General features: G+C 39.3%; 1 non-coding gene across 1 annotated transcript; it reads right to left on the bottom strand.

The window, feature by feature from the left end:
- Positions 1-773: 773 nt before the first annotated feature.
- Positions 774-845, bottom strand: TRNAH-GUG (transfer RNA histidin (anticodon GUG)). The gene has a single exon. It is a non-coding gene; the product is annotated as a tRNA-His (tRNA).
- Between the last annotated feature and the right edge of the window lie 15,541 nt (positions 846-16,386).

Here is a 16,386-nt window from a genome sequence, read left to right on the forward strand (position 1 = left end):
AGAAGTTTGTCAGATACTCACTTCCTATTGTTGACCACTGTATTTACCACTGTAAATATTCCTAAGTTGACTTCTGTCCCTGTTACAACTCTTAGGGTCACTGAATGTCGATGTAGCAAGTATCAACCAAGACCTCACTAACTGCCCTGGGCTCCATCCTCCAAACATGGCCTAATGCCTCCTGACTAGGATATGACTTGCAACCACCAACCCTTGACAGTTGGCCTTGTGTTCACCTCCTTAGTTACTCCTTTAACCTCCCAGATAATATAAAGTTCATTCACCTCTTTCCTTGCCCCAATGTCTGACTTGTCCTCTATACCCTGAAGTTACTGCATAGCTTGGTTTTCATCATGGAGTAACTGGGTCATAGCATCTTTCAAAGACTGAAAAAAGCCAAGCATTTGATCACTTCCCACAGCTCCAATAAGTGAAACATAATCAGAGAGTAACTCTAGAAACTTTGTTTAAAGACTCAGCTACAGATGTTAATCTTTCCCTCATTTCTATGTATCTAAAACAAGCATACAGAGTGCTGCTTCAGTGAAATACTCTGCAAAAATATGTAAATATCAGATATTCCCAATATTGTAACAAAACACAGCACTTAGAACTATCTGCAGAGCAAAGTGCTCATGCAAGAGGCAGGGAGCCTCACCTTTGGAAGTAGTTGTACAAACAAGATGGAAAATCAAGGCAACCAGGCTCTCTGTCCATGGGATTCTCCAAGTTAGAATACTGGAGTGGGTTGCCATTCCCTTCTCCAGGGGATCTTCCCAACCCAGGGATCGAACCTGGGTCTCCTGCATCACAGGCAGATGCTTTACCCTCTGAGCCACCAGGGAAGCCCTTAGATATGATACAAGCATTCTATTTGGGCAGGAATAGAGGTGTCAGATTGGAGTAGGAAATGGCAACCCACTCCTGTAATCTTGCCTGGAAAATTCCATGGACAGAGAAGCCTCATGGGCTACAGTCCATGGGGTCGCAGAGTCGGACACAACTGAGCATGCACACGTGCACACACACACACACACACGCACAGAGGTGGCAGATAGAAATCATTTGAAAGTCTTCGATTCTAAAAAATAAAGGCAATTATTATTAGAAGAGACTTGACAGGCCAGAGAAGGATGCCTTCTCATGCCTGAGAAAGCTAAAGCTGCCTGTGGCAAAAGGATAGAGAAGCTTCACCAAGCTCAGTCTGTATTTCACGTTGTTGCGCCTAAGACATGGGACCAGGTATGGGGGAGAAACAGCCACCTGGAGGTGTTCTGAAACCTTCCCAAGAAGCTTCCACTAGAGGTCTAGAGAACTCAAGGGTGAGCCTGAAACAGAGTCAAGTGAGCGGTTCAGCAGTAGCCAACTAAAGAAAGCGTGACTAATCTCATCCCAGGAACGGTAGTATCGGGTGGTGCCCAGCAGGTAGTTCCAAGGCCCCGTGAAGATCCAGATAGGACAGTTCACTCCACCATCTGCCACAGCTGGAGCGCATGGCCATTTCCCATGAAGAACGTCAACCCTTTGCTCTCTTGTCCCTGAGCACTCACCCATGTGGGCCCAAATCTGAAGAAGGGGAAAAATTTACTCTCAAGTTTGGAGCTTGGTTAATGTCTTGGATATTCTGACTTCTGAATTAAACCTGTTTTTGACCTAAATTGGCTTCCCAGGTGTCTCAGTGGTAAAGAATATGCCTGCTGATTTGGGTTCAATCCCTTGATTGTGAAGCAATGGCTACCCACTCCAGAGTTCTTGCCTGGAAAATTCCATGGACAGAGGAGCCTGGCGGGCTACAGTCCACAGGGTCACAAAGAGTCAGACACAACTGAGCAGCTACACCTTCTCTTCCTTTGACCTAAACTGATCATAGGAAGAGTATTTCTTAAAAGTAAATAGTCAAAAATTGGGCAAAAGACCTAAAAAGACATTTCTCCAAAGAAGACATACAGATGGCTAACAAGCACATGAAAAGATGCTCAACGTCACTCATTAGAAATGAAAATCAAAACTACACTGAGATACCACCTCACACTAGTCAGAATGGCCATTATCAAAAAGTCTACAAACAATAAAAGCTGTAGATGGTGTGGAGAAAAGGGAACGCTCTTGCATTGCTGGTGGGAATGTAAACTGATACAGCCACTATGGAAGACAGTATCGAGGTTCCTTAAAAAGCTAGGAATAAAACCACCATATGACCCAGCAATCCCACTCCTAGGCATATACCCTGAAGAAACCAAAATTGAAAAAGATACATGTACCCCAATGTTCATTGCAGCACTATTTACAATAGCTAGAACATGGAAGCAACCTAGATGTCCATTGACAGAAGTTGTAGTACATATACACAATGGAATACTACTCAGCCATAAAAAGGAACACATTTAAATCCATTCTAATGAGGTAGATGAATCTAGAGTCTATTATACAGAGTGAAGTAAGTCAGAAGGAGAAATATAAATATTGTATACTGACATATATATATATATGGAATATAAAAAGATGGCACTGATGGATTTATTTTCAGGGCAGCAAAGGAGAAACAGACATAGAGCACAGACCTATGGACACGGGGAAAGGGGAGGATGCAGAAGACAAGACGCGTGGAGAGAGTAACATGGAAATTTACAATACCGTATTTAAAATAGATAGGCAATGGTAATTTGCTCTGTGACTCACGGAGATCAGATGGGGGCTCCGTGACAGGCTGAAGGGTGGGATGGGGAGGGAGACAAGAGGGAGGGGACATGGGTGTTCCTATGGCTGCTTCTTGTTGATGTATGACAGAAAACCTCAAAATTCTATAAAGCAATTATCCTTCAATTAAATTTTTTTTAATTAAGAAAGAGTAAACAGAAAATCCATGGATCTATCGGCATTTGCATTTAGAAGGAGGGAAAAAACTGTCACTAGTTTTATTGTAAAGAAGAAAGAGACAAAAATTTCAATGAGGCTAAGGCAGGAGTGCAAACACATTCACTTTCTGAGGAATAGACTTTGCCAAATTTCCAAAGGGATCTGTGACAAGAAAATAGATTAAGAATCGGCTTTTTTTTTCTTAATGTAGAACAGGGCAACGAGCTGAAACAGGCTTATGTAGAGAGGACCTGAATGTCTCCTCCTCCCAGCCAAAGGCACTGAGACCAAAACCCTAGACTTAAAAAAACAAATATATATATATATATATATATATATCAAGTGTAAACAGAGTTCTGTATCTAAAAAGATCAGATTTTATGTCTTTTCACATTTCTCTCCTAATGAGCAATCTCAGGGCTGCAGACCGACTTGAAGTACAGAAGAGGGGGGGAAAAGCCTGGCTTTCTCCTAAGCAAAGCACACAAGGATCATGTGTCTCCATAATGAGACTCCAGTAGTTTCTAAGTCATAGCCCCACTCACTGCCAACCACATCTGTCTGCATGTCTGATGGACTGCAGACTTCATTTGTCTGGCATCTCTGATTGCCCCTGACAGGCTAGAAACCCTGAGGCCCTCAGGCTCAAGGAGGCGCAGTGTCCTAAGCGCTTGGCCATCCCTAGGTGAGCTGTGTGCAGTGCTTTACTAGCCCTGTTCATGGCTGGAGGCGGAGGGAAGCAATTTGTGGATATGCATTTTTCTTTGTAAGCAGACAGACGTTTGAGGTCTCTGGTAACCATCCTGTTCTTGGTGGCATAAGGAGGGTGAGAAGGATAAAACTGAGGTAGAAACCTGGCTCCAGAGATGGCCCTTGCACTTGTTAATTGGAAAAGGAAAGAGAATGCAAGGCAGAAATGATCATGACCATTTTTTTAAAATAGATGATGACCTTACAGCATGGTTGATATTAACTTGTCCACTTGCTCTTTGGGGAGGCCCATCATGGTGTCTGGTGTATGATCAGTGCCCCAGTAAAACCATGTTGAATATTTGTCTTCTTTCCTCTGTATAAGTGAGCACTATAAAAAGGTTCTGAGCTGTAGACAGGCATTGAAATATTATCCTTAACTTCTAGAAACCCTAGGCTCTGGGGATGATAGACAAGTCAGTTGATAGGTATGATGGGTATAAAATAAGACACTAGTTTATGATGATAAAGTGCACCCAGCCAGACAGGGCTATCGGGGCAGCTTCATCGGATCGTGGTGACTATTGCCCAAAGGAAGAGTGGAAGTGAGCTGGGCCAACTGAAGGAAGGAAGGGTCTCAGGAAGAGAGAAGAGCATGAGTTGGGTTGCAGCTCAGGAAAGAGCCAGCTGTTCTTATTACCTATACGTCTGTTCAGACTTTTATTTCTTCATGATTTAGACTGTATGTTCCTAGGAAACTGTCCATTTTGTACAATTTATCCAATTTGTTGGTATGCAATTGCTCATAGTATTCTTATAATCCTTTTTATTTCTGTAAAATCCAAAGTAATAACTCCTCTTTTTTTGTCAAGTTAGCCAAAGGTTTGTCAATTTTGTTAATTTTTTCAAAGAACCAGCTTTTAGTTTCATTGATTTTTATTTACTGTTTTTCCTATTCTCTATTTTATTTATCTCTAATAAAATATTAATTTCCTCCCTTATCTTAGCTCTGGGTTTAGTTTTGTTTTCTTTTTTCTACTTCCTTAAGATGTAAATTTAAGTTGTTGATTAAAGACTATGTTTTCCTTTTAATATAAGCTATTACAACTGTAAATTTCCCTGAGCCCAGGTTTTGCTGCAGCTTGAATTTTAATATCTTGTGATTTTATTTTAATTTGTCTCAAGCTATTTTCTAATTTCTCCTGTGCTTTATTCTATGGCCTATTGGTAATATAAGAATGTTTTTATTTCCACATATTCATGGAATGTTTTAGTTTTTCTTCTGTTGATTTCTAGTTTTATTTCATTGTGATCAGAAATTATTTTAGCCCTTTAAATTTATTTAAAACTTGTTTTGTGGCCTAACATATGGTACATCCTGGAGAATATTCTATACCCACATAGGAAAAATATGTATTTTGCAGTTCCTAGGTGGAATGTTCTTTATAATTGGTAAGGTCCACTTAGTCAATAGTATTGCTCAAGTCCTCTACTTCCTTACTGATCTTCTATGTAGTTGTTCCATCTATTATTGAAAGTAGGATATGGAAGCTTCCTATTATTGTAGAGTTGTCTCTTTATCCCTTCAATCCAATGAATGTTTGATTCACATTTGAGAATTTTTTTTTTTTTTTTTTTTACATTTGAGAATTTTAATGTTTAATGCATAGATGTAAATAATTGCTATATCTTTTTGGTGAATTTATCCTTTTATCATTACATATGTCCTTTTTAATCTTTTATAACATTTTTTTACTTAAAGTTTGTTTTGCTTGATATTACTATATCCAACTAATTTTAGTTTTTGCACATAATATCTCTTTCCACCTTTTCTCTTTCAAGCTATACATGTCCTAAAGGGAGACAGCATATACTTAGGTTTGCAAATAGATTAAAAACAAGATCTAAGTTTTTCAAAGAGTTTAATGCATTTACATTTTAGGTAATTACTGATAGAGAAGGGCTTACTATTGCTGCTTTGTTATCTGTTTTCTATTTGTCTTACAGCTTTCCTGCCCCTCCCTTCTTCCTTTAGTGCCTTCCTTTTTTCTGTTCAGTTGATTTTTTTTATACTGATGTGTTTTAGTTCTCTTTGTATTGCTTTTTGTGTCTATTCTATAGACATTTTAATAGTGATTACCATGGGATTACATATAATATCCTAAAGTTAATGAAATATTATAAACTCAAACCAATTTCAATAATTTACAAAAATTCTACTCCTTTACAGTTCCACTCACCCTTCTATTATTTATGTCACACATTACATCATTATATATTAGGTATTCATTAACATATTAATAATTTTATACTTTTGTCTTTTAAATTTTATGAGAATTTTAAATGAAATTATGAACCAAAATTACAATAATACCGATTTTTATATTTGTTCATGTATTTGCCTTTATCAAAAAACTTAATATTTTCGTATTGCTTTGAGATATTGTCTGTTATCTTCTCATTCCAATTTGAAGAATGTTTAGCAGTTCTTTTAGAAAATGTCTAGTGATAATAAACTCAGCTTTTTCTTAATCTAGGATGACTTGACTTCATTTTTGAAGGACATTATGGGCTTCCCTGGTGGCTCAGATGGTTTAAAAAAAAAAATTGCCTGTAATGCAGGAGACACAGGTTTGATCCCTGGGACAGGAAGATCCCTTGGAGAATGGAATAGCTACCCATTCCCGTATTCTTGCCTGGAAAACCCCATGGACAGAGGAGCCTGGTGGGCTATAGTTCATAGGGTCGCAAAGAGTCAGACACGACTGAGTGACTAAGCAAGCACATTGCTAGATAAAGACCTCTCAATTAACCTTTTTTTTTTTTTTAACACTTTTTAAAATACATCATCCCACTTCCTTCAGCCTACAGGGTTTCTGCTGAAATATCATCTAATAATTTTACAAAGATACTTTGTATATGACAAATTACTTTTCTTTTACTGCCTTCATTAATCACTCTTTATCTTTCTACATTTGATTATAATATTCCATGTGTGTTTGAGTCTCTTTGGATTTATCATACTTTCCATTCATTAAGTTTCTGGTATTTATATATCCATGTCATTCCAAAGATTTTGGACTTGTGGGCCATCATTTCTTCAAATACACTCTCTTCCCCTTTCTTACTCCCCTTCTTCTTCTGGGACTCCGATTATGCATGTTTTGGCCTACTTAATGGTTTCCTATAAGTCTCTTAGGCTCTGTTCACTTTTCTCAGTTTACTATTCTTTTTGCTCATGAGGCTTGATAATTTCAAAAGCTCACTCTTCAAGTTTGCTGACTCTTCTGTCTGGTTGATTTCTGCTGTCAGACCCATCTAGTGAGTTTTTAAATTCAATTACTGTGTTTTCTGCTCCAGAATTATTTTATGTCTCTCTCTCTTTAGATATGCTCATTTTGTTTATACATTTTTCCCCTCATTTATTTTACTTGTCTGTCCATGTTCTGCTTTAGCTCTTTAAGCATAATCAAGACAGTCATTTTAAAGTCTTTGTCAAGATATTCCAAAGTGTCTATTTCTTTAAGGTCACTTTCTAGAGATTTATTATATTCATTTGATTTGTCCATGTTTCTTATTTCTCTGTATACTTTTTAATCTTTTGTTGAAAATTGGGCATTTGAAGGGGAGAAATAAAAATGGTGACATAGAATGTTTCTGAACTTCCTCCCACAGATGCACCAAATTTACATCTACACAGGGAGCAAGTCCCTCAGAGAAATCCAAAAACTAGCTGAATGACTCCTACAAACCAGGCAACTGAGAAAATACACACATTGAAACAGGTAGGAAAGGGTGAAACACACTCTCACAATAAATCTCTGGCACAGTGCAATACAATCAGGAGGGAACCTCCAAGTCCTCCCTGAGGATCAAAGTGTTCATATATTTATATAGCTTATACAAAGCTGAGATAATTTGTGACCCCCTCCAGGACAGTGTCATTAGCAAAAAATAAGATGAACATCCAAAAATAATTTAAATGGTAATTTAAAACTTCACTGTAGTCTCTTGAACAATGCCAAGAATTCCATTCACAGCACACAAGAAATCATCATAAATAAAACTTATTCTACAGTTGGTTCACCCACACACTTTTCCACAAGCTAACACACACATACACAGCAGCAGCAGCTATGCCACAATTTTCCATCACGGTCCCAGAGTTTTCTCAAATCATCTTCTAAAACCCTGCCTATGACATCTTTCCTCTGCTGTTCCCTGCCCCTACCCCTGCCTTCTCATCTACCTCTGAATCACCTTGCAGACCTATTTATTTCTCTCTGGGCCCAGGTCCATCAATCTGTAAAATGGAACTAACTCATAGTCTTCCTATTTCCCACAGTATTTCAAGATGAAACAAGAGAACACATGAAAAAAGGCCTTGTAAATTGGAAAATGCTACAAAAGTAACTTAGTATATATTAAATTTCATAGTTTTATAATATATAAAGTTATCCATTCCAAGTTTTCTTATACATAGAAAGAAAAGTACAATAATATCCAAAACTTGAAAGAAATGTATTAGGAAAATATTGTCTATAAACATATGAAGACCCTTCTGGATACTTCCAGGCTCCTGACTCAGGGCCATATGTTGATTTATTCAAGCCTGAAAGATCTACCCTAGTACCTCTGGATAGTGTAATCTAGGGAAGAAGCGTATATTTCCAAAACCCCTCAGGCATTTTAATCAGAGATTTGGCTCACAGATCAAAAGAGAAGTTGTCTTTTCTCTGGTTTCACTGAATGAGTGAAACACTGAAATTAGGCAATCTGCCTCAAAGGGAACCTACTGTTCCCTTCTAGTAGACATGGCATCTTTATTTTTCTAAATATATCCAAACTCATCTAAAACCGTGCAGAGTTTGGAGGTATTGTAATGATTCCTAGTTTACTGAAGAAGAAACTAAGGCTCCAAGAGCTAGAATAATTTTCCCAGGGACATAAGGTTAGTAAATACTAGAACAGGAATTTGAACCCAGGTCTATCTGGTTACAAAGAACATGGTCTTGACTTCTATCTCCTACATAGCGAGGAGAATGAATGGTCCTCTTTTCATTGCTGCCCTTTGTGCCTCTGACCTAGGAAGCCTCATTATTCTGAGGAAGGCATTATAGCACAATGGAAAGAGCCCTGGGTCTGAGCTTTGTCAATGACTACAAATATCTTTAAGATTATAGGCCTGTCATGTAGCCTCCTGGGTCCTCAGCTCCCTCACTTGTAAAATGGATATAGGTTGAATATATTAAACCATATATGCTAAGCCTAAGGATATAACAAATTTGGAGTGTGAAATTATTGAACGGGTTTAGATGAAATGCTTTTAACATCTGAAAATAATTATACTATTTTATTTAGAAATGAAAATAACCCAATTTTTTGCTTGTTAGGTAAATACTAAAAGCTCGTATGTTTAAAATGCATGGGATATTTACCTGTTTATGAAAATACAGAGATATCATGGACTTCCCTGTCCTGAATCCTAGAGTTTGAGTCCAGTTCCAACCTTCATTAGCTGTTGATTTTGGCAAGTTACTTCTAAACAAACTGAAATTTGGGGAGGGAGTTGAATTGGGTAAGTTATTCCAACACCTGAATCTAAGAATACAAAAGGATATCTCTGTATTGTTAGGCATTAGTTACATGTCCAACTATTATATCAAATCTGTTTACTTTTCTTCATCACTTCTGACAGCACTGTAGGTAGTAAATCTAAGTGTACACTACCTACACTAAGTGATTTGGACTATCTTTTTATTGCACTCTACTAGCCTTTTTATTGCACTCTTTCCCTCTTTCAAACAAGTTATGGCAAGCAGTCTCCAAAATGATCCCTGATGATCCTTGCAGCCTGATAGTGATGCTTTTGTACAGTCTCCATCCACATTAAATCAGGGCTGGTTTGTGTCACCGATATCCTATGATGGAAGGGACATTGTTTGACTTCCATGCGGGGTGATAAAGGCATTGCGGCATCTACCTTGGTGTCTTGAATCTCTTACACTCTGGCACAAAGCATTTGCCATGCTGTGAGGTTACCCAAGCAGAGTGATGGACACTCTCATGTAAAGGTCTCCCACTGACAGACAGCAAAAACTTGCCAAGCATGAGTTGAGTGAGTTGGGTAACCAGCCATCCTAGTTGCCTGATACTCTCCTGGATTTAGCACAAGAATTTCTGCATCCTTGGAATCCCCTCCATCTCATGCAAAGCTGAATGGATGCCTACTCTGAGTGAATCACCTTGGAAGAGGATTCTGGGGCTTCTGCTGACATCTGGCTAAACTTCCTGAACCAGAACTGCCTAGCCAAGCCACGTTAACACTTCTAACTCTCAAAAACTGTAAGAGATGATAGCTATTATTTCATACCTATAAGTATTAGGGTAATTTGTTATGAATAAATAAAAAACTAATAAGTCTTATTTCTGGAACAAAGTGAATAATACCACTTAATTCCATCACTTGTCATTGTGCGTTGCACACTTGCCAATGGGGTAGTGGGGTTAAACTCCATTCTATGCTCTGTTTACTAGTTCCTGTGGGTGGGGTTTCATCTGCCAGAGAGGGAGCCTTTTCTAATTCGCACAGAGTCTACATAGACTAATTGGAGGCCCTAATTGAAGGGCACTGCCCTTCAAGCCTACTTACACCTCCTTTCACACTAGTCTCCTAGCACATCTTTGCACAGGAGAAAAAAGTACCTAATTCAGTTCCCCAAGTGAGCTAAATAACTGCAAGCTCTTTCTGCCTCAAGACCTTAGCACATGGTATTTCTTCCTCGTAGAACATTTTAATTTCCTCACACCTTCCAAACTTCCACCAGCTAATTCCCGCTCATCTTTAAGATTTATGTTTATACAGTTTACGTCGCTGTTTGATTTACATTGCTTCCTGCCACACTGTTCTGCGACCACTGCTCCTCTCCTTTAAGCAGCGTCACAATCAGCGATGCACATTTGCGTTTGGTCAGTGCCTCCTCCCCAGCCAAAGGAGCCAATACACAAGGACAGGTGGCCTAGCTCTGGCTTCACTTCACATCCAGCACAGGCCTGGGCTCTGAAAGGTCTACAATAAATATTTGAAGAAATAAATTCAGCAAGTCCTGTGTGGAGATTTAAAATATACTAGAGCTTATGATACTGGTTTTTGAAAGTCACTAACACCCAGTTCTGTGTGTATGTGCCTAGCCTATTTTTACATAAATATTGATGTGTACACATGGGATACTATTGTTATAGAATTTTACAAAGTCTGAAATCTCAATCATTTACATCTTGGACATACTCAGAGGAATATGTATACCTAAATATCAAATCAAACAAAATTATGCCCTAAATTTAGGACATGAATCTTAATCTGCAAGTGAATGTGAGGAAGAAGAAAGTGACAATTTGTAAGGGAATGCTTAGTGCAAGCATGACTCTTACTCTAGATGAAAGATTTTCAAACACGTGGAATACAAAGGTAATAGCAGTGAAACTGAAAAATTGAGAACTTAGTTGAACAATTTTTCTTTTTTGGAGTATTGAAGCTTATTTTTTAAAGGAAGCATTTTTGGTTCTTCACAGTTAAAAGCTTGCTCTATCATCTTCAAATCACATAGCGCTTTGCTCTGATACAATTTTTGCTACATCAGATTCTATAAGAGTGGACAGAATTGAAGATAACCTGTTCCTCATTAAACACTGCCTTTTCAACTAATTTAAAATTGATGCTATTTTTAAGAGTGTACCTTTTATAATTCAGATTTCATTTTCAATTTTTTATGAATACACTTTCTTGTTCATAGTATTTGTACTTAATTTAGTAGAATGGTATACATTTAACATTCATATTTTTATAATTTAACTTGATTTTTTACTATGCTTATACATATATGTGCTAGGTATCAAATATTCAGTTTCATTTGTTTTAAAATTTTATAGTGTGGACATTCTTCCAAAATACTGTTAATACTACCATTTTATTACATTAAAGTAAAATCCTTAAATATACATAGTTTGGAGTATTTTGGGGGAATTCAATTACTAAAACACAATCTCTTCTATCCAGGAGTCTGTGATTTAGCAAAGATAGAAAATCTCTATGAAAGATCCTCTAACCTTAAGCAAGTTTTTGAAGGTATAAGAGTTAAATGGATGACATACCAGGAGGAGGGGGCAGCAGGAGTGAAAACAAGAAGTCAAAAAACAAAAATATGAGTGCTAGTGTGAGACAAGGAAGCAGGCAATGGCAGGATCTACAGATATTTATGCTTACAGAAGTGTGGTCAGGCAGCTGTCAAATGACTCATGTTCACAACATTGACCACCATTTTCTTTCTTTTCTTTTTCTTTTTTTTTTTTGCTACTAGTGGCTTTTCCTTTAGTTGCTATTGGGAAAAGTTTCAATTGTGTATGTGCGTGTATATATGGGAACCATACGCATGTGGCTTGTTTGAGTCTCGCCTAAGTAGCTGACCCTCAGGCCTCTGTTTGATCATGATTTATACATTGTACAGGAGCCCAGACATCCGGAAAGAATATTATAGAAACTGCAAAGACAAATATGGAAAAAAGATATGCTTGGCTCACAAACCAAACTGGATTTCTTAATGGGTATGGAAACCAGGTCCCAATCAAGGGGTCCAATCTCCAGGCCAGGTGATGAGATGCTGACACGTGCTCTGTTGCAGTCCAAATAAACCCAGGAGGCTGAACTGCATCATCCTGTCTGCTCAGCGTTCTCTAAATAAGTGCTCTCCCTTATCCACGCCGTGCCTGAGTACACACCCCACGCACATTCTAAAAAGAACTCAGTGTCAGCAAGTTTGTTTTGATCTTGCTTGAGTCTAGTATACCACAGTAAAGAGGGGAGGAAAGGTAACTTATGATCAGTGCAATACCAATGATCTTCTAACGCTAATGTTGGGTGCTCTCAGTATATTATCTCAAGTGTTGTTATTCTTACTCTTGCAAGTCTCTATTTGTAGTGCAATGAACTGAAGTTTGAATCCTAGTCCTGTTACTAATGAACTGTGTGGCCCTGGAGAGTGAGTGGTGGGAACAGAAAGCAGCTTGCTTGGAGGTGAAAATTTAATACATGTAAAGAGTTGATACACTCATGCTCTCTTATTGCAGCCCCAGGCTCATGATAGAATCACATTATATTTATTTAGGTCTATGTCCAATGCTATATAGTTATAACCTTTTAACTCCCCTGCTACATAAATCCCCCCCCCAAACCTGTTTCTCAATCCATGTTAAACTTTCAACTTAAAAACAAAATAACCATTTCATTGCCAACCATCTCTCTCAGCCAAAGGGAGGCAACAAATGCAGTCTTTTAGCCAGAACAAAGTCAGTGCTCATAGGGCACAAGGGAAAATGGACTGGGATAAGCAACTTGCAGTTTCCATCACAGTGGCTGAAAGAAAATTTGACCTCACCAACAATGCTTATGATTTGGTTATTGATAAACTTTCAGGAATAAAGCATGGAGTATTAAAAATTATTTCTTGGTAGTGAGCATGTGAATGGTATGGAGTGGACAAGAGTATCAGTCACTCAGTCGTGTCTGACTCTTTGTGACCCCCAAGGACTGTGGACTGTAACCCACCAGGCTCCTCTGTTCATGGAATTCTCCAGCCAAGGATACTGGAGTGGGTTGCCATTCCCTTCTCCAGGGGATCTTCCCAACTCAGGGATTGAACCTGGGTCTCCTGCCTTGCAGGCAGATTCTTGAGCCATCAGGGAGGCCATGTGAGTGGTATCAAAGTAAAATTAATTACTAAAGACAAAGTAATTTGCCTTAGGAATGAATGCATGCATTTCTTGCATGTATGCTTTGGATTTCTTCTAGAATGACCACAGCATAAACTTCCTTCTGCACAGTTCTTGCCTTCCAGTGCTTCCTTAGAACCAGGTTGATGACCTCTCCTTAGAGGGCTTAGTGAACCAGTCAAGCAAAGTCTGCTCTGCACAATCACATTCCATGTATCAGAACATACAGTTGCAAAGGTAGTTATGCTGTAGTGAACTTGGTTTATTGTATGTACACTAAGCCCTATCCCCTCTAGGAACAGACATTGTGTGTACACCACACTTTGCCCATTGCTTCACATGGCAACTGGCCCTTAATGAGTGCTGAACAAATATTTGCTGAGTTAAATGTCAGTTTCTAAACTAAGTTTCTTGTATCATTTATCATGTTCCTGGCACAGAGCAGGCACTCAGAATAAAAAATGAATTTGTGAATGAATGAGGGTAAAAAAAACACATGAGCAAGGAGGTAAACAAAACCAACAAACACCCTTTTCTGTGGGGATTTTCCCAATTTCACAGATAATAGCTGCCAGAAAAGGGAAAGATTTCTCCAAGCTACTAAGTGATGAGATTGAGTAAGTTCAAGAATGACTGGCTTTAAATGCCATGCTCTTGACTCCAGATTTCTTTGGCTTAGCTCTTAAGACTCCAAAGCACGGATAATGCCAAATGTGCTTTTCTTTTTTCTTTTTTTTTTTTTTTTTTTTTGCAAAAGCATATAAATTTAAAAGCTCCTTAAATAGCCTGATATTTACCCAACTTCTAGTATCTGCCTTGGGAATTTTTCAGCTAGAAAGGGAGTTGAAATTCTTTTGTAGAATGAGTCTATTTGGTAATATAAAGATGCAATTAACAGAATGTTACACCCTACCTGAAGAGATCTGGCTGTTATCGGGTTAAAAACTATGAGGTTCACCCTATGCCCCTAAACAATTGCCCTAGGATGTCCTCTCCCCCCACCACCCCCAGGAATAACTGGTACAGCAATTACCGGGGTTCAAGGATATATCCTTACTCTCTCTCGAGTCTAGAGGCAATGGAGCTGTTTTCTGTAAGAACACAGACGGTTCCTTTATGCTTGCTCTGTGACCCAAGCAGACAGACTATTCACAATGTCAAATCCATTGCCCCTCACAATGACCTTTGAGTGCCAAGGTCGGTGTATGCTTGTTCCCTGTGAAAGCATATATTATGGTGGGTGCTCCAGCATACAAGGCCTCTCAAGGGTCCTGATTTCAGAGCATGCCTCTGCCATCCTCGGGACTCATGGTCCTTCAGCATCATTAATGATCCCAGAATAGCCAAAATATAATGGGCTGCTGGGAAGCCTAGACTGTGAGGCCATCTGGAATGAGTTTGGAGCCAGGACCCACCTGTGATGCATTAGGCCTCAACTCCAGAACCGGCCTGGTGGAGAGGAGCAGCTCGGGCTGCTCACTGAGGAAGCCAGGGGAGTGTAATTGGAGAAGGGTGATTTTGGAGCGCAGGGCTTGCCAGGATCTTTGTGTCTCCTGAGAGTGTGCAGGCAGGTTGTCTGCCGAGAGGGTTTTAATTTTCCACATTGTGAAAGGAGAAAATGACTATACATAAAGACGGCTTGTCTTTTTCTCAGACAACCCAGTGACAGAGCAGAATTATCTCTCAGATTACACCACTGGGCCAGAAGATGGTAAAGTTCGGCATGTTGGACCTGAGGTTTGAGGTCAAATAGCCTATGTTCTAATCTCAGCTCTTACTCCCTTTGCTGGGTGACCTCTTTCCCTCAGTTTTCTCATCTGGTTTATAACATCCACCATCTTAGTCTGCGTGGACTGCTATAACAATACCATAAAGGGTGGCTTCTAATTCTCACTATTCTGAAGGCTGACAAGTCAAAGTGCAAGGTGCTGGCAGATTAGGCTCCCAGTGAGAACCAGCTTCCTAACTTATAGACAGGTGCCTTCTTACGATGTCCTCACAGGGCAGAGAAGAGGAGAGGAGGAGAGAGAAGGAGAAGAGAGGACTTTGGGCTCTTCTTTGTCTTCTGGGTACACTAATCCCGCCCTGCCCTGATGACTGTGGAATCATAATTACCTCCAAAGGCCCCACCTCCAAATACCATCACTATATGAGGTGTTGGGGCTTCCCAGGTGGCTCAGTGGTGAAGAATCCACCAATGCAAGGAGACTCAGGGGATGTGGGTTCAATTCCGGGATCAAGAAGATCCTCTGGAGGAGGAAGTGGCAACCCACTCCAGTATTCTTGCCTGGAAAATCCCATGGACAGAGAGGAGCCTGGCAGGCTACCGTCTAGGGGGTTGCAAGGAGTTGGACACGACTGAGTGAGCACGCGCACACACACACATTAGGTGTTAGGGCTTCAATATATGAATTTGGGAGAAGAGAATACAGATATTCAGTCAGTAACAGTCTCCTTGTGAGAATCTACTATGATCCAGAAATTTTATTTACGTTGGTTTTAATTTTCTGGGCAACATAAAAGGGAGATATTAACTTTGTTATTTTACAAGAAACCAAATGAAACTGAAACCCAGAGGTGAAGAGTAACCTGTACAAAGTCACAAGAATTTGAACTCCAGTTCAGTAGGCTTCAGTGCTCCTGTTTTTTTCACCATGATATGCTAACTTGGTTGAAAGAGAGGTTAAATTACATAACCAAGATTCTCTCTTATCTTGTGATTAAAAAAAGTCACTGTTTTAGAATGAGTTGATTTGTATTAGCCCCTTAAGAAAAACAGATTACCTAAAAGGAAACTCATGTTAAAATCTTAGATGCTAATAAATAGAAAGGGTCTATGCTCATCTGGGCTTCCCTGGTGGCACTAGAAGTAAAGAACCTACCTGGCAATGCAGAAGACGTAAGAGACGCTAGTTCAATCCCTGGGCCAGGAAGATTCCCTGTAGAAGGGCATGGCAACCCACTGCAGTATTCTTGCCTGGAGAATCCCATTGACAGAGGAGCCTAGCAGGCCACAGTCCATAGGCTCACACAGTCTAATGCAATTGAAGCAACTTAGCATGCACATGCACACAT

This window comes from Dama dama, chromosome 20, assembly GCF_033118175.1.
Source record: "Dama dama isolate Ldn47 chromosome 20, ASM3311817v1, whole genome shotgun sequence".
Classification (NCBI taxonomy): domain Eukaryota; kingdom Metazoa; phylum Chordata; class Mammalia; order Artiodactyla; family Cervidae; genus Dama; species Dama dama.